Source organism: Somniosus microcephalus, chromosome 10, assembly GCF_052327205.1.
Source record: "Somniosus microcephalus isolate GS21.2 chromosome 10, FLI_Smic_1.0, whole genome shotgun sequence".
NCBI classification, from domain to species: Eukaryota; Metazoa; Chordata; class Chondrichthyes; order Squaliformes; family Somniosidae; genus Somniosus; species Somniosus microcephalus.
This window is the reverse complement of record NC_140996.1, coordinates 123128158-123147616: the sequence shown is the minus strand read 5'-3', so window position 1 is coordinate 123147616 and position 19459 is coordinate 123128158. Positions and strand designations below refer to the sequence as shown.

The 19459-nt window shown below is 42.4% G+C and overlaps 1 long non-coding RNA gene across 1 annotated transcript in view; it reads right to left on the bottom strand.

Annotated features, from left to right (window-relative positions):
* The window catches only part of LOC147111680 (uncharacterized), a 33118-nt gene extending 14051 nt beyond the window's left edge, over positions 1-19067 (bottom strand). The window contains exon 1 of the long non-coding RNA XR_015079725.1: positions 18460-19067. This is a non-coding gene — a long non-coding RNA (uncharacterized LOC147111680). The remainder of the gene's footprint in view (positions 1-18459) is intronic.
* Between the last annotated feature and the right edge of the window lie 392 nt (positions 19068-19459).

Below are 19459 nucleotides of genomic sequence, written 5' to 3'. Positions count from 1 at the left end.
GGTCTACGATCGCAGCTGTACGATACAAAATATGTTTTTCTCTTTTTGGCTGCTGGAAATTCTCAAGAATATAGCTCTGGACTGGACCTCCTGCTAGTCACCATGCCAATTGTAAAATTGATGCCAAAATCCAAATCTCAATTATAAGTTATCCAGTTTCCATTTTTAGGAAAGACTCTGAAGTGAGGTGTATAAATACTTGGCAAAGTTGTCATCCTACATCAGTACAGGTACTATGGAGAAAGACGATGCAGACATAGAAATCGGGCAAGGGGACTGTGACATACTTGAACATATTAGCATCGAGAGGGGGGAGGTGCTAGCGGTTTTAGCGGGCCAAAAAGTGGATAAATCCCCAGGCCCGGACGAGATGTATCCCAGGCTGCTGTGGGAGGCAAGGGAGGAGATTGCAGGGGCTCTGACACTAATTTTCAGAACCTCTCTGGCCACAGGGGATGTACCAAAGGACTGGAGAACAGCTAACGTAGTACCATTATTCAAGAAGGGTAGCAGGGATAAACCAGGGAATTACAGGCCAGTGAGTCTAACATCTGTGGTGGGGAAATTATTGGAAAAAATTCTGAGGGACAAAATTAATCTCCACTTGGAGAGGCAAGGATTAATCGGGGATAGTCAGCATGGCTTTGTCAAGGGTAAATCATGTCTAACAAATCTGATCGAATTTTTCGAGGGGGTGACTTGTGGGGTGGATGAGGGAAATGCTGTGGATGTGGTTTACATGGACTTCAGTAAAGCTTTTGACAAAGTCCCGCATAGGAGACTGGTCAAGAAGGTAAGAGCCCATGGGATCCAGGGTGCCTTGGCGCGTTGGATCCTAAACTGGCTGAGTGGCAGGAGGCAGAGGGTGATGGTCGAAGGTTGCTTTTGTGACTGGAAGCCTGTGTCCAGTGGGGTACCTCAGGGATTGGTGCTGGGTCCCTTATTGTTTGTGATCTACATAAATGATTTGGATGAGAATGTAAAAAGGATCAGTAAGTTCGCAGATGACACGAAAATTGGTGGGGTGGTAAATTGCGAGGAGGAAAGCCTCCGGCTACAGGACGATATAAACGGGTTGGTCAGATGGGCGGAAAAGTGGCAAATGGAATTTAACCCTGAAAAGTGCGAGGTGATGCATTTTGGACGGACAAATAAGTCAAGGGAATACACAATGAGTGGTAGGACCCTAGGAAGTACAGAGGGTCAGAGGGACCTTGGTGTACATGTACATAGATCCCTGAAGGCAGCGGAGCAGGTAGATAAGGTGGTTAAAAAGGCATATGGGATACTTGCCTTCATTAGCCGAGGCATAGAATATAAGAGCAGGGAGGTTATGATGGAGCTGTACAAAACGCTGGTGAGGCCACAGCTGGAGTACTGTGTGCAGTTCTGGTCGCCTCACTATAGGAAGGATGTGGTTGCTTTGGAGAGGGTGCAGAGAAGATTCACCAGGATGTTACCTGGGATGGAGCGCCTCAGCTATGAAGAGAGGCTGGACAGGCTGGAGTTGTTTTCCTTGGAGCAGAGAAGGCTGAGGGGGGACCTGATTGAGGTGTACAAAATAATGAGGGGCATAGATAGGGTAGATAAAGAGGAACTTTTCCCCTTAGTGGGGGGGTCAATAACAAGGGGGCATAGATTCAGGGTAAGGGGCAGGAGATTTAGAGGGGATTTGAGGAGGAACTTTTTCCACCCAGAGGGTGGTTGGAATGTGGAACTCAATGCCTGAAAGGGTGGTGGAGACAGGAACCCTCACAACATTCAAGAAGCATTTGGATGAGCACTTGAAATGCCATTGCATACAAGGCTATGGACCAAATGCTGGAAAATGGGATTAGACTGGACAGGGATGGATGGGCGGCGCAGACACGATGGGCCGAAGGGCCTCTTTCTGTGCTGTAAAACTCTATGACTCTATGACAATGTGGATCATCCATTACCGCCCAGGGAGGTTATTATGGTCAACTGATTCCATAATTTGATAGATTGTTATACCTTTTCTGAGAAATTTATAAAGAGATTATATTATAAGTAGAGAAAGTGATATAATTTAGAGCACAAACTACTCTTATTGTAGCTGCAATGGTTGAAAAATTTTGTTCCGCGGCAATGCTCCCGAATACGCCGCGGACCTGCAAAAAGAACACGCACCTATCTGATGGGGGCCCTCCTTCGTAAACTTTCTCTCTGATGCTGTGTACTGGAGGGCAGTGTAATGGTTCACGGATCCTAGGGGTGCGGCCTGTGCGGAAGCATACCTAGGATCATGTGGGCCTGGTCCTCCAATCAGGAAAGAGAATTAGATTGTACATCATTTCACATGGGAATCCCGTAATCAGATTTAATGAATTACTTTATAGGATCAGAATTTAATTCCTAATTAGCTTCATTCCACCAACTTTATTACATCTTCGTTGTTAGTAAAAAAAAATAATTTTGCTGATAATTATCGACATCATTAAAACTCCAATCTTTGCAGAAAAAGTCATGTGATACAATTAAACTATCTGATTTCTGAGATGAAAATGGTTAAAGCATGCCCGAGGTATCCTCTTACACTGATGCAAACAGGTCCTGTGGCTGTTTGCATCAACCGTAAAATTATCGTACGCAATTGCTGGGTAGTTGGTGGACAAATAGCCCAACTCTGCACCAGCAATTGGTTTTTCTTTGGCCGTGTGGATGATCTGTCAATGTGTACGTTGACAGATCGTAAGTTCAGGATTTAGCACATGTGCTTGTCCCGAACTTGTGAGCCATTTCAAAGGCGGTATGAAGGCGTACCCTCAAGAGTACACCGTCACACCCACTGCAAATTCTGGCCCATTGTATTTTGAGGACTACACGTGTTTTTCGCTCATATTTAGATCAGGTTTTTCAAAACAATTGGAAACCAAGAGCTGCTTTAACATACTTGCTCGTAGAAGGAGCATTAGGTTACGTACCTTCTCTCAGCTAGGGTATGGTGTGGTGCATCAGGATATCCACAAAAGAGAAAATGACTACAAAAAATACCTTTAAGACAACTCTCCCAAAAGCCTAGCAGGAATAAGTATTTACAAATAAACAATAATATCAGATGTTAGGATAAAATTTGGTTTAAGGGGGTCCTTAATATTCAACCGGTATAAAACTGTCTGAAAGGTACCATTTAGTCTTGTTAGGCTGGAAAACAAACGCAAAGCACCATGGGATACTTGGCTATATTAACCCTTTTTAGACTAACATAAATAAAAATTAGCTGACCAAAGACATTCTGAAGTGTTGCTTGTAATTACAACTTGGTAACTGTTTAGAAAGAGCCTGTTCTTGGAAGAGATAAGAGTACAAAGCACAATTAAGCAGTAGCAGCAAATAAGGCCTTGAAGAGTAGTCAGCCAGCTGCATAATTCAATGTGGCTTTGTATCCAGCTAGCCATGTCTCTGCTGGAAAATACTTTCCCATACTGATAACAAGAGTAAGAGATAGCTCATGAATATGAAGCCTCCTACAGTCAACAAGCTTTTTACTGACGTATTCAGGGGGTACTCGAGTTCGAAGGACAGGCTTAGTAGTTGATTGATTAACCATGTAAACCAATGAAGTATCAATATTCTCATGTATACACCCCATTAGTAATAAGTGGGTGTTGTCTAATAAACTGTATAAACTAAGCTGTATTGTCACTTTTTCCTCAGAGAACGATGCATCTAGCTAAGGGTAGCTGAGGTAGTTCTCCTGTGTGCAATCGTAATAAAACTATTGATCTGGGTAACACCTGAGTCTGTTAGTTCTGTTTTACCATCTAGATTTTCCTCGCTTACATCAGAGATCTCAGGTTCCATTCCCAGTCTATATGGAGTTACCTGACTCAGCCAGGGCAGCACTACAATAGGCCAGCATAACCCTGGCTACAGCAGGGAAAATTAGCTAGGGTATTCGCTCTTGATCACTTTTGTGGAAAGTGCATCAGGTCAGATTAGGATTGGCTGCAGTAACCTCCACTGTGGCATAGTCTGCTGACAATCCCCATCAAAGCTCAAAGATGATGAATACCCACTGGGTGAAATACTAGGGGTCTACTGGCACCTGGGGCACCCTTGCAAGCACCAACACCTTCAAGTGAAAAGGGGAGAAAACTGGAAACATCTCTTCAGCTCTTTAACAAGATAACAACTTTTATAATAAAAACAGAAAATGCTGGGAATACTCAGCAGGTCAGGCAGCATCTGTGGAGAGAGAAACAAAGTTAACATTTCAGGTCGATGACCTTACGTCAGAACTGGAAAAAGTTAGAGATGTAACAGATTTTAAGCAGGGGCAGGGAAAGGGGGGAGGGAAGGAAAGAATAACAGGGAAGGTCTGCGATAGGGTGGAAGGCAGGAGAGATTAAATGACAAAAGGTAGGCTTGTACAAAACAAAAGGAGATGGTAATGGGACAAGTAAAGCAACAAAAGATGGGTCTAGAAGAGGTGTAAATGGGATAGCAGAGTCGTCAACAGCTGCCATCTGAAAAAATAGGGGCAGAGGTTATGGTCTGAAATTGCTGAAGTCGATGTTGAGTCCAGAAGGCTGTAAAGTGCCTAACAGAAAGATGAGGTGCTGTTCCTCGAGCTTACGTTGAGCTTCGTTGAACCGTGTAAGAGGCCGAGGACAGAGTGGGAGTGGAGTGGAGAATTAAAGTGACAGGCGACCGGAAGCTCGGGGTCAAGCTTGTAGACTGAACGGAGGTGTTCCGCAAAGCAGTCACCCAATCTGCATTTGGTCTCCCCATTGTACAGGAGACCACATCGTGAGCAGCGAATACAGTATACTAAATTGCTAGAAGTACAAATAAATCGCTTGTTTCACCTGGAATGGGTGTTTGAGGCCCTGGATGGTGGGAACGGAGGAGGTAAAAGGGCAGGTGTTGCACCTCCTGCGCCTGCACAGGAAGGTGCAGTGGGAAGGGGAGGGGGTGATCGGTGAGTGCACCAGGGTGTCGCGGAGGGAGCGGTCCCTTCGGAATGCTGAAAGGGGAGGTGAGGGGAAGATGTGTTTGGTGGTGGGATCACGCTGGAGGTAGTGGAAAAGGAGGATGATCCATTGAATGTGGAGGTTGGTGGGGTGAAAGGCGAAGACAAGGGGAACCCTATCGTGGTTCTGGGAGGGAGGGGAAGGGGTGAGAGCAGAAGTGCAGGAAATAGAACGGACACAGTCGAGGGGCCTGTCAACCACAGTAGAGGGGAATCCTCAGTTGAGGAAGGAGGAAGACATATCGGAAGCACTAGTATGGAAGGTGGCATCGTCAGAACAGATGCAGCGGAGACGGAGAAACTGGGAGAATGGGATAGAGCCCTTACAGGAAGCGGGGTGGGAGGAAGTGCAGTCCAGGTAGCTGTGCGAGTCAGTGGGCTTATAGTGGACGTTGGTTGATAGCCTATCCCCAGAAATGGAGACAGAGAAGTCAAGGAAGGGAAGAGAAGAGTCGGAGATGGGCCATGTGAAACATAGAAACACAGAAGATAGGAGGAGTAGGCCATTCAGCCCCTCGAGTCTGCTCCGCCATTCAATGAGATCATGGCTGATCATCCAAATTCAGTACCCTGTCCCTGCCTTCTCCCCATATCCCTTGATCCCTTTAGCCTTAAGAAATATATCCAACTCCTTCTTGAATATATTTAATGAACTGGCCTCCACCACCCTCTGTGGCAGAGAATTCCACAGGTTCACCACTCTCTGGGTGAAGAAATTCCTCCTCATCTCAGTCCTAAATAGCTTACCCCTTATCCTTAGACTATGACCCCTGGTTCTGGACTCCCCTGCCATCGGAAACATCCTTCCTGCATCTAGTCTGTCCAGGCCTGACAGAATTTTATAGGTTTCGATGAGATCCCCTCTCAATCTTCTAAACTCCAGTGAGTATAAGCCCAATTGACACAATCTCTCCTCATACGTCATTCCTGCCATCCCAGGTATCAGCCTGGTGAATCTTCGCTGCACTCCTTCCATGGCAAGAACATCCTTCCTCAGATAAGGTGACCAAAACTGCACACAATACTCAAGGTGCGGTCTCACCAAGGCCCTGTACAACTGCAGCAAGACATTCTTGTTCCTGTACTCGAACCCTCTTGCTACGAAGGCCAACATACCATTTGCCTTCTTAACCGCCTGCTGCACCTGCATGCTTACCTTCAGCAACTGGTGCACAAGAACACCCAGGTCTCTTTGCACTTCCCCTTCTCCCAATCTATTGCCATTCAAATAATAATCTGCCTTCCTGTTTTTGCCACCAAAGTGGATAACCTCACATTTATCCACATTATACTGCATTTGCCATGTTTCTGCCCAATCACCCAACCTGTCCAAATCGGACTGGAGTTTCACGACATCCTCCTCACAGCATACCCTCCCACCCAGCTTTGTGTCGTCTGCAAATTTGGAGATATTACATCCAATTCCCTCGTCCAGATCATTAATATATATTGTGAACAGCTGGGGTCCTAGGACCGATCCTTGCGGTACCCCACTAGTCACTGCCTGCCACTCAGAAAACGACCCGTTTATTCCAACTCTTTGCTTTCTATCCGCCAACCAGTTCTCTATCCAAGTCAATACCTTGCCCTCAATCCCATGTGCCTTAATTTTGCTCGCTAATCTCTTATGCAGGACCTTATCAAAAGCGTTCTGAAAGTCCAAATACACCATATCCACTGGTTCTCCCTTATCTATTTTACCAGTTACATCCTCAAAAAATTCCAGTAGATTAGTCGAGCACGATTTACCTTTTGTAAATCCATGTTGACTTTGTCCAATCCTGTCACTGTTTTCCAAGTGCTCTGCTATTACATCTTTTATAATGGACTCTAGCATTTTCCCCACTACCGATGTCAGGCTTACCGGTCTATAATTCCCCTCTTTTTCTCTACCACCTTTTTTGAATAGTGAGGAAAGGGTGGAAATTGGAAATAAAGTGAATGAAATTTTCCAGTTCTGGGCGAGAGCAGGAAACGGCACTGATACAGTCATCAATGTACCGGAAAAAGAGGTGAGGGAGGGGATCTGAGAATGACTAAACAAAGAATGTCCCACATATCCCACAATAAGGCAGGCATAGCTAGGGCCCATGCGGGTTCCCATAGCAACAACTCTTATAAAGAGTTTAAACATGAAGTAGAAATCAATTACAATCATCTTCACCTCTCACCAGTTTCTCTATGATGCTACAATAAATCATAATTTGCAGTCCTGGAACCAGTCAACATTGTAGTTTATCCTGGTTTCATCACTGTTTGATTTTTCATTGACATGTAGAATCAATCTGCATGTCAAGGACAATGATTTACTGGATTTAAGAGAAATCTCAATGCACATCATTTGAACATTGATCTATTATAACTCATCATCTTAGTTCATCCACAAAATGATCAGGACTAAACAAGAAATGACTTTATGCAACAGGTTTCCATAAATTAGATGGGGACTTCTTCCTTGGATTCCAATCTGAGGGCAAATTCAAAGCATTGGACACAATCATAACATTACAACCATGTACATTTTCTACCACTACACACAACCTTTTGGATCACACGACATTCTGGTTAAGCAGCCGAGACATCCATGGGAACTACCACCATCTCCAAATAAACACAAACTAAAATTGTGCATTACAGATTTAGCAAATGATAACAGAATTTCCAACTTGAGGTGAAGTACATTTTTACCTAACTGTCATATCAGTGATATCAGTCTGGGGTGTTTACTTTATCCTGTTTATGTGAGTGAGAGTCCACACTCCAATCGATATTGGTTTTGCACAGAATAAAACAGACTAACTGCTAAATCAGATAACTTTGGGGCTTCTTTCATTTTCTGTCCCATTTTACTGTCTTGAATGAAAAATGGTGACACAAGTTGCATGCTCCACTCAAATGAAGTCAAAAGGAAATTGAGCAAATAACACTTGGACTGTATTTCTTGACTGTTCAGCAAATTGTCACACCTATTTTGTTGCTGCCACACTTTTATTTTCAACAATGAACATATATAGTAATGATGAATGTGAAATACAGATGATCGATTATTAGGAAATACCTGACGATATTTGCATAATAACAGTTACAGTAGAACATAATGCAACTTACCACACTGTAGCTGTATGGATTTGATTTATTAACCCAGATTATTAAACTGGGGTCAAGAAATTAAATAAAACAAGGCAGTCAAATTTTAAATGGTTTTAAAAATTGCTAAAACTAAACATACCTGAAGTAGACCACTTTTAAAATCACAATCAGATACTACATATTAGAGATACTAAAATGGACAATATTATGTAAGTAAAGAAGAAAACAGGGGGAAAAAAATAGGACCTGGGGCAGTTGCCCCTCTCCATACCCATGCCACTCAGTCCAGCTTTTGCCTTTCACTTGCCTTCTTCCTCCTGTCAGCCCCTGTTCTTAATCCCACATAGTTGGCACCAGCTGTTTACTTCAATCTACACTGTACTTGGACAATCCAACTATGTAAATCAGACCTGAATTTCAGCATTTCAGACACTATTCTTCATCACAACAAATAAACCAGTAAAAAGGGGAGTTAAAAACAGACTGTGACCTGTTCAACAGGTGCACTATAAAGAAAACTTGGAGCCTGACTTTTCAAACCCACTGGCAATTTCTTCTTTTTGTATTAAATATTTTCCCCTCCTTTTTTCACCAATTGTCTCCCCTTCCGTCATCCTCCACCTTTCTTGAATATGTTGACTACTTGCTGGTGTAGTTCACCATGGCTGCTCTCCGCCCTCTGTCCTTAGCTGATGTCCACACACACTCACATCTATTAGAAGATGTTGGATAAAAATCAGGAATACCCCTTTGTAAGAAGGAAACAAATTCTACCTCTGCATACTACATTGCTCTTGCATATAAACTAAATTAATATAAATAATTTATAAAATGAGAAGATCTCTAGTGATGAGTCTCATGGTGAGTCAGAGGTTATGCTTCTTGCAAAGAAAGTGCTGGGATGTGGAAAAGGGGTAGAAGGTGCACATCTCCACAAATGTAATTTGGAAAATGCAAGAAATCAACAAACATTTCAGTAAGTATTTTTATGATTAGTTTCTGGAAAATAGTGTCTTCCTTACCCACTACAGGTACCAGAGTTACATTAATAAATCTTTGCATCTAATACGGGGATGCACCTCTACTTTTACTATCCATTTAGTGTGGGGTTTTTTAAAGTGAACAATATGTAAAACTTAAGAAAGGTTTAAACTAACTTGTATTTTTACTTCTTCATTATCCTATCTCTGCAAGAGTACTTAATATTACCAGAGAGTTCTACTTAATTACACTTTTAAATTACAACTGTATTCAAACCCATTCTGCCAGCGCATTTCACACCTAATCTAGAGCTGTCTTTTGTCTCCACTAGTCCTATCACCATCTCGTCTCGTTTTGAATACCTCTTAACATCTCTTCTCTTTTGTTCTCTCCCAGCCTGGCCTCTTAATCTATTTCATTTCCTGTGCTTCTTTAGTCTTGACAAAGGGTTTTCACCCAAAACGTTGACTCTTATTTTCTCTCCACGGATGTTGCCTGGCCTGCTGAGTTTTTCCAGCATTTTCTGTTGTTATTTTGCATTTCCAGCATCTGCAGTATTTTGCTATCATGTTATTCAAAGCCTCCTTCCAAATGTGAATGACGGTACAGCTCTTCTAGAAGTTGCTGTTTATATGAACCCTACCGTTGCAAATTGAGAAATATGAATAAAATGCAGCTGATATAACCAGTTAGAATACAGTACAAACCATAACGACCCAAGTCCATCCCCGCATGCTGGTTTTCGCTTTAGGTTTCATACTACCCTTGCCTCAGCTAGTATACACATTACTTTCGAAGTTATCAGAAAAAGTTGACAAGTTCATGCTTTGCTTGGTTTTTGATGTTTGATACAAAAAAAACATAAGAAACAGGAGCAGGAGTAGGCCAATCGGCCCCTCGAGCTTGCTCCACCATTCAATAAGATCATGGCTGATCTGATCCTAACCTCAAATCTTCTATCACTCTCCATCCCACCGAACCCATGTGATCTCCCGGGAGAGGCAAAAAACCAGATAAAAAACCCAATGGCCAATTTGGGAGAAAAAAATCTGGGAAATTCCTCTCCGACCCATGTAGGTGATCGAAACTCGTCCAAGGGATCACTCTGTCCCTATATTTTCTACAGTACTTACCTTCTGTAAAGGCGATCTCCACCCCAGCCAGGAACAGGAATAAAACCATCTCCTGAAATCTAACAGAATTAGAACACAAGAAGTAGGAGCAGAACCAGGCTACACGGCCCCTGGGCCTGCTCCACTACCCACAGAGCCATGACCATTCTGAACCTAGACTCATGTCCAATTTCCTGCCCGCTCCCCGTAACCCTTAATTCTAGGAAACGATCTAATTCTGTTTTAAATTTATTTAATGATGTACCTTCCACAGCTTTCTGGGGCAGCAAATTCCACAAACCTACCACCATATCTAAGACAGAGATCGATAGATTTTTGGATACTAAGGGAATCACGGGATATGGGGAATAGCGCGGGAAGGTGGAGTTGAGGTAGAAGATCAGCCATGATTTTATTGAATGGCGGACCAGGCTCGAAGGGCTGAATGGTCTACTCCTATTTCTTTTGTTCTTATGTTCCAAGAAAGAAGAACTAGCATTTATCTAGTGCATTTCACAATGTCAGGACGTCTCTAGTCACTTTATAACTATTGAAGTATTTTTGAAGTGTAGTCATGATTGCAATGTTGGGGAAACTACTTCTAATAATGGCCTCCCTCGGGGTTTGCAGTAATTTTCCAAGGGTGCAGGGCTTATAAACAGCAAGTTTTGGCACGCTCTGTCAATCTCAGGAAAAGTCCTGCCCATTGTAAACATAAATGCATGCTGAGGAGACTGTAGCCTCCTTAGCTCAGAGTGATGCCTCTGAGAACTCCCAGGCCTCTTTCAGAAAACACTGTTATAGACATTTCTAACACAAAAATGCTATTGTATAGATAAGCTTAATCATTTAATTTTTTGTCTTTATGATGTTTCAAAACTTCCAGTAGAAAGTCTTCGTCTTAGTGTAAAATTGATGGTGGTGCCCAAGGTAATTTTCAAAAAATATTTGGAGCAATTTCACTGATCCTTGCTATTATTAATATCTAATGACTGCTAAATTTCAATTGGAAGTTTTTTGAAATTGCTGATTGGTAGCTATCATTCCCACTTGTTGCATTTTGATTTTAAATGTTCTGTATCTGTTGTCATTTAATCGCTGTTTTATCAGTACAACATTTCAGCCAATTGAGTGCAAGTGTGCAACATGCAAATTGCTGTGCGACACAAACATGGCAGAAAAACCATGTGCTAAATGCATTAATACACATAGAAAAGTAATACACAATAAAACACGAGTAATATACAGACAAATAGAAAGGGAAACACAGCCAGATACACACAATATATAAAGAAAATTGTCTCCCAATTGGAAAGTAATTATATTATACCACCAAATTATCTTGTAACATTGTTATTTTTAACTGTCATTAGTACCATCATCTTACATTGCGATCATAATATATATTATAACTGACTGATGCAGTTTCCATAAAAGGCTGCAATTTCATCTGAGCCCAGGAGTACATTACAGTATCACTCACTCCCGACTATCCATAATTCCATGTGATTTATACCACAAGTGCTATGGGATAGGGTCTCTAATATGGTCTTAAAATTGGCACAGTGAAATGTTGCCCATCCAAGAGTGCAAAAAAAAACCTCAATTAGTGTTAGAATATGCCCATTAAATAATTTAAATACAGCTTTGTCTCAATTTACCACCCACGTCTGCAAGATGGAAATGCATGGAGCTGCACGTCCTTAATTGCTCGTGGCTCAAGTTTCAGCAGCACTGAACTCAGAGCTAAAAGCCACCTCACTAAATCGCACTGAAAAAAGCCTGAGCGGAGTCAACAATTACTTATTTTAGCCTTGTGTATTTCCCCATTGTAAAACAATGACAATACACAGCGGGCTGTAACATGCACTACAGTATTCCCAGGTTAACCATTGAAAGCTCCGACTCACTTTCACACACAAAGTATAATAGCACATCCAAGATATGGAATATCACAATTAAAGTTGTATTTCCCCATCATTTTTTTTTTTTAATGACCACAAATCAATGGGGGTTCACAAAAAAAGGGATCAAAATCAATTATATTTTGACGCTCTAAAGTCTCAATTTTTTTTTTTTGAAAAAGCATCTCTTTATAACAGCCTGGAAAGCTGTTTGTGAATTAAGGGTGACACAGCACAATAATAATGGCCCATAATTTGCGGTCAGCAGCAAAGCAAAGGCGTCCGCCACTGGCCCCAAATTAAGCTTCCCACAAAGATCTCACGATCTCGGTGGCGAGAAGTTCGGTTTTTTCCAACGTATAGTTGAAATCAGTGCAAGTTAATGGGGAATCCCTAACGGGAGTTGCTGTGATGTCAATAAGCTGACTAGGCAGCCAATTACAATGCAGAATTCTAACAGACTGAGAACTAGGAAGTGAGTAAGCTCCTTTGATTCTAACTTTTTAAAAATGTTAGAGCAAAATAAAGATTGGGGCTCTCACTTGGGGAAAAGGCAAACCTGAAATAAAGATGAACAAACTTTAAAAAAAAATTTTTTTTTAAGTTTTTAAAAAATTGCAATTTTTATTAAAATGGATAAATTTGACACTCCACAAAATTTAAATTAGTTTTTCAAGGCCATAACCTTTGTTTAGCAGTCAATACTGTGTTAAAACCCCAGTTACACCTAATCCAAAAGGGTCTAACTTTTAATGGGGTATTTAACAGCGATATTACTGCAGAAGAGCCAAAGTTTGCCAGTTTCCCTGATTGTAATTTTGTGGCATGTCAAATTTATCCATTTTAATAAAAATTAAAATTAAGAAACTTTAAAACTTTTTTTTAAAGTTTGTTCATCTTTATTTCAGGTTTGCCGGCAGTTGGCAGGGGGCGGGCACAGCACAGCCTGTGTCGGAGCAGGGAATGACTGATCCCAACGTTAGGATTTCTGCGTTAGGATGCGCATGCGCTACATCCTGAAGTTGGGGTCAGTTTCAAAGAGGTAATAACAGTGAACGCTGTTCGTTCACCATCATTACCCACTGCAAACTCCAGGCCAATGTCCTAGCTCTGCTGCTTTGCAGAATTGAAACGTTATCATTAATGGGATCTTTCTACATAGCCTAAGCACACCTCCTGGGAAAATGACAAGGCAGCAGCACTGGCAATGCCTCATGAGTGATCAACAGGATGAACAGTTCCTCCCTCCCAACCAGATAGGATGGTGTCAACTTAGAGAAGAGTGAATTAGTAAAGAAAAAATTACAAATGCAAAATTTGAACAGCCAACTAAACTGACAGAAATTACCCACTGTGAGATTGTAGATAAGGTCCTTAATTAACTAATTGATTTGCTTATTAATACCTTTTTTATATATATATGTAGCCAATCATAATTAGCTTACAAGGGGTAGATGGGAATATAAGCTAACTTGACTGACGAAATAAAGAGCAAACATTTATCACAATATACATATAACTGAAGAATTGAAATATTGCAGCCGGACCTTGGAAAAGGGCTGGAAACTGCTCAAGCAAGAACTAGACTAGAACAACATAGCAACCAGACAGGTATGGGATTAAGCACTTAGAACTTAAAAAAAAACGAATGCTTGATGCTTTGTTTTTAAAATAGCTTAGCTACTGTGGGAAACTACACAAGAATGAACCTGGGTACTGTCAGGTGACACAGGAGACCCTATGGAAAGAAAGAAGGTTAAGTGTAAGGCAGTGATTGGTTCAGTGAGACAAGACTCCATATGTTTGAATGGAAAGAAAAGGTATAAAAAGGAGATCCCAGAGAGAGTTAATTGTAAAAGACTGGGGTCTGACACCTAGAGATGAGAATGTAGGACCCATGGGATCATGCCAGAGGGTGATGGACATCTAGAGACGAGAATAGTGGACACAGAGGACCGTGCCAGAGGGTGCAGACAACTCCTACCGCAACTTTTACCCAAGGCATAATGGGGTAGTATGACTATGCTTTATTTACCGCTGCTTAAGACACCGTAAGGGATGTTGATCCTTGTTTGTACTAAAGAAAATCAATGAATAATGTTTTAATCTCTGCAACCAATGAGGGTCAACGTTGAATCTTTTGGAATCAAAGATCTCACAAAGAGAATCTTACCATCCTCTCCTCTTGTACAGCTATATCTGGCATTTAACTGCATACCAACCTCCATACATTCAACGTAGAGCCAAGGTGCAGTGTAAACATAAAACAACCAGGACTCTCATAAATAATTTAAATGCAGAGGATTGTGACCTAAAAAATCCCCAGTGTCAGTGTCACAAAAGAGCAAAAACAAATTCTCTCAAATTCATATATTTTATGTATGGCATGGTATTGTCATAATTTTTTTTCAAACACAATCCTGGTTTTGAGACTAGACTGTATCATGTCTCAATACTATTACTTGTGTCACTAAACAATTGCAAGGATATGGTTAATCAGCGTTAATCAGAATTCTGCTGTTGACATGAAGCGATTTGGTATAGCAGCACTGAGGGCCCCTATTTTGCGGCCCCTACGGGTGTATACGTGCCTGTAAGGGCCGCACAGGTTCCGGATTTCCGCGTACACGCGAAAACACGGAACTTGCAATCTGTTAAGAATCTTCTTGACAGATCCAACTCATCCCTGGGAAAAGGGTATCCGCGGGCAAGGAGTTGGGCTATTTGCCCAACTTCTGCCCAACAAATACCCATGAAATGCTTACGTCTGGTAAAAGCCAGCGTAAGGGGCTATTTTTAGCCCCTTTAAAACATTTAAATTTACTTTATTATTCAAAAAATTAAATGTGTTTTAACTATTTAATGAAATGGCATTTTAATTAATTTTAAATATTTTTAAAAATTTATTTGATGTGTACATGTATTTTTTGGGGTACTCCCATTCATGCTTATGGGGATTCTGCATGTACGTACAGAATCCCCATAAGCATGAATGGGGATCCCCTTCTTTCTTTCGTTGGGCCGGCCCACGTGATCCCAGGGGCGCTTGCGAACCATATGCGCCCCTGGGATACGTGGGCCTCTACCCGCGCAGACCCGGAGAGGCCCAGGAGCACGAGTCGCTGTGGATCCTGAGGCCCCAGGTAGGTGCGGATCTTCTTTGCAAATTCAGGGTCATTAACTTTTAATCTTTTTGTTAAGTGGAAGTATGATTCTTGAACTCTAAAGTCTTAAAATAATTAAATGATGTGACAATTGTATAGCTACATAGAAATTCTAAGATGGAGACTGATTCTTATAGCACCAGCAGTTTTAATATGCATGTGTGAATCGCCTAATCAATAATGTGTACAAGGTTGCCAGAGTTAGTCCTGCTAAAGGGAACATCTGTGCAAAACATTATCATTTTAATAAAGTTTATGTAAAGTGGGGGGGCAGGGTAGTGCTGAAGGATGTCAAATCAAAGGCAAGCTTATGGTTAACGGATTCACATGGTTGAACAGCAATTAAATGGAAAAGAAAAGAAATATGCAATAAGGTAACAAAATTAAGGATTTATATTAATTTCATTAGCTCAACAGAAAAGGAGCTCATAAGGGAGAAATTCAGCTTAGTAACTGAGTCATTGATGAGGTATAGATTCCTTACTAGTTTCTCATGATTGGGAGTTGTTTTTAACTTTTTGGTATAACCATATAATGTAGAGAGATGGTGATTGTCACGTAGTACTGGTAAGAAAAAATATACAAGACCACTTGTAATGATAATTTGGATCAAACTGAATACTGAGTAAAGAACTGTAATGCATTGATTCTCCAATCATCATTGTAAGTACTATATTTTTAAGTTTATGCTTAAATACGATTGTAAGTACTATATATGCTCAATAAATCTATGAATGCTTCAATAACCTTATTGATTGAGGGATAGGAAGAATCATAAATTAACGCACCCTCTAACACAACAGTAGCAACTAACACTATGACATTTCTGAGCATTTGTACAGCTGATGTAAAACTGTTATATGCTGTGATGGGGGAGAACTTCCATTTTTTTTTCCTGGACAGATAACCCAAGATGGGCTGAATGGTCTTCCTCATCAGTATCAACTTTAGGACCTGAAGTCGACAATAGCATCAATACAAATCTTGGACCAGTGACCACTGATTCTGTGCCGATATTTAAATGTGAAACTGAACTGAAAACATGGTATTACAATGGTATTGCACGCAGCCGACTTAAGCATGGGTCTGTCAGAAAGTCATTTCAGATTAGTTAGATGGAAATTCTGCGCAACCTTTGATCACAAATACATTTCGTCTTTTTGTCTCTACTTTATTAAATATTAATCAATGTTCTTCTAAACTTTCCTCATTTTCTTAAGCTGAAAATATACCATCTTAAACATTCTTCCGCCTCCTTACATCCCACTGTATTTAAATCAAGACTCATGATAGCATCCTACTCTAAATACAGGAAACTTTCTGGTATCCGGCACCGAGCTGGTGCCGTTAGATCAAAACTGCCGTAGAAACCAGCGCTAATGTTAAAACATACGGAGCTCAGAGCTCCGTGTGAAGCAACAAACCCTGTTGCTTAGCAACAGCTTCAAAAGAGTCGGCGCAGCTTGCAAGCGTCTAGCTGAAGCTGTTGCTTAGCTACAGAGACGCTTGCAGAGCCAGGACTGGAGAAAAGAAGCAACGAAAAGAAAAAAAATTATCTGAACCGACTCCTGAATTTTGCCGGTAGATTGAGCTTTTAACCTCTGGATAAACGAAAGTTTCCTGTAATTCCTTCTCAGGATCCCAAAACTATGGAACTCCTGATTACCCTCAGCCCTTCCTTCCTCCTAAAATCTTCAAGCTTGCAAAATCCATGCTTGGCATCATCTAATCACTGTTTCCTGATTTGCCCCGTCTCTCTTGCTCATTTCAACTTTGATGGTGTCCTGCACTTTGGGTCATAACCCTTCAACTTGGTTTCACTTTTAAACTGTGCGATACACAGCTCCAACGTGCCATGCTAAGAAGTGGTAGGAAGCAGGTTCATGTTGTATGTGATTCTGCATAAGGAGCATGTCTGATCACGAGAGAGAAAGATACTAATTAAAGGCTAGAAGCTTCCACACAGGCTGGGTAAAACCATTAGTCGAGCAAGTCCACCTTCCAGCAACCAACTCAAAAGTGCAGAAGCCAAGACCTGGAAGCAATTCCCTGCCAATGAGATCAATATTTCACAAAACAATTGAAATGACACTTAACAGCCAACAGCAGCATGCAGTGTTTGAGAATTCATTTAAAGTGGAGTCGAAGGTTCCACTCCAGCTTTACACCCCATCACAGGCAGGCATTCTTTCACTTATCATAACTCACGTGTGCTGGGTCTCATTAAAGTAAAAAAAAACTGCAACAACGTTACCAGTTAAGAATTCTACTACTAGCTTTGCTCAAAGAAACTGAAACATCTTACACAAGGAGGCAAACAATTCACGTTTCTTTTTAAAATCAGATCGGTGCATAATATAAGAACCAAATAATTTGCACATAACTGTACAAGATGAGATACTCTCCCCACAGCTCACTCACCAGTCTCGCATTCATTCCCCTCATCTCTGCGCTCCCCCCCCCCCAAAAGTCTCCCAGACCCACTGTATTTCAGCAACACTCCCCACCCCCACCCTCCTAGCACCCATGGACACCACCCTCCCACTCCCCCTCTAACTCCTGTCCTTATTGTGGACAGGGATTTAAATGCCTTGAAGTTACAGTTTTTTCCCTGGCCAAACCATCCACCTGCTCCCTGCGGCAACTTTTAAAATTAAAGATAAATGTCAAACTCTGATCGACACTGTTTCACTGTCAGTGATCCCACCAAGAAACTCTGCTCTCCTTTCCCAATAAGCATATCCACTTATCCCCTCCAACTCCACCCCTTCCCCTCTCCCTCCACACCCATTCTCCCATTCCCCCTAGACTCTGTCCTATTAACCCACTCAATTACACCCTCCAGACTCCCTCCTAATTACCCCAGTCTCTCTCCCATTACCCCCCAGACTCTCACCCCCAGACTCTCTTATATAACACCCCCAGACTCACTCTCTCTATTACCACCACTCTCTCTCTCTCTTACCCCGACTCGCTCCCCCATTACCCCCAGACTCGCTCGCTCGCTCTTGCCCCCAGACTCGCTCGCTCGCTATTACCCCCAGACACTCGCTCTCTTACCCCCAGTATCACTCTATTACCCTCCAAACTGTCTCCTCTCCCCCCACCCCCTCTCTCTATTCCCGCTCGGGCTCGCTTTCCCCCCGCTATTCCGATGAACTCTAATCCCGGTTTCTCCCAACTTTTCAGTCTCCCTCCCACAGAAAACTTACCGGGCGCGGGCTGAGGCTCAATCGCCTTCCGAGCGGCGCAGCCTCCGCCTGGACCTGCAGCGGGACCCGGTCTCCCTCTGCCTTCCTCTCCGTGAGCTGGATTCTGCTGGGCGGGTGCAGAAGCCGCCTGGCCACCGCCTCCTCCTCCGGCCCAGCCTATCACCCTGATTACGTGGCACCAGGCTCTCAGTCCGAGCAACAGGGACTGCGGGACCGGAACCAACCCGTTCCCCAGCAGCGGCCGCCGCCTTCCAGCCCCTGCAGCGCCCTCTGTCCGCCGGAGGATCCGGATAGCCCGCACTCACTCGGCCTGCCCTCACACCGGGAAGACTGAGCACTTCACACAGATACAGGCACAGAAACTCCAGACACAATTGTGCGCATTGAGAATTTCAGGCACGCTAATTCATTCAGACACAAACACTAATACAGAAAGCACAGAACCAGCAAAGACTCAACCACTACAAGTGAGACTTAGTTTGGAAATCTAACATATGTTGACGTATATCGCTGTGCAAAATAAAAGCAGCTCTGCATAGCTAAATGTTTCTGCAACTGGTGTCACTTTGCTGACCATAATTCTTCTTAGGCAGTCCCTTGGAACCGAGGATGACTTGTGTAGTGTATGTACCTTTAAGAGGAACTATGTTTTTGAAGCCCCTGTATACTGTAGTACCAGTAGTGACCACTCGGGTATATAAGCCTGTGTAGCGTCTTGTGTAGTTAGTTCACCTCCAGACTTTGTTCAGTAAACACTTGTTAAATCAACTCCTGCATTTCGTGTCTCCATTAACACATGGATCTAACAGTGGTGACGAGTTAGCAACGAACTTACCTGCAATTCGGCAGCACCTCAAGGGGATCGATTCCTCAGACGAAGGTCGAAGCCAGAAGCAAGAAAAAAAAACTGTGGTTTCACCAGCTAAACGGGCTGGTGGCAGGTAGTGCACTGATCCTTCCTGGGCTGCGGCGGGCTAGAGCTCGATCGGGTGGCTCTGCA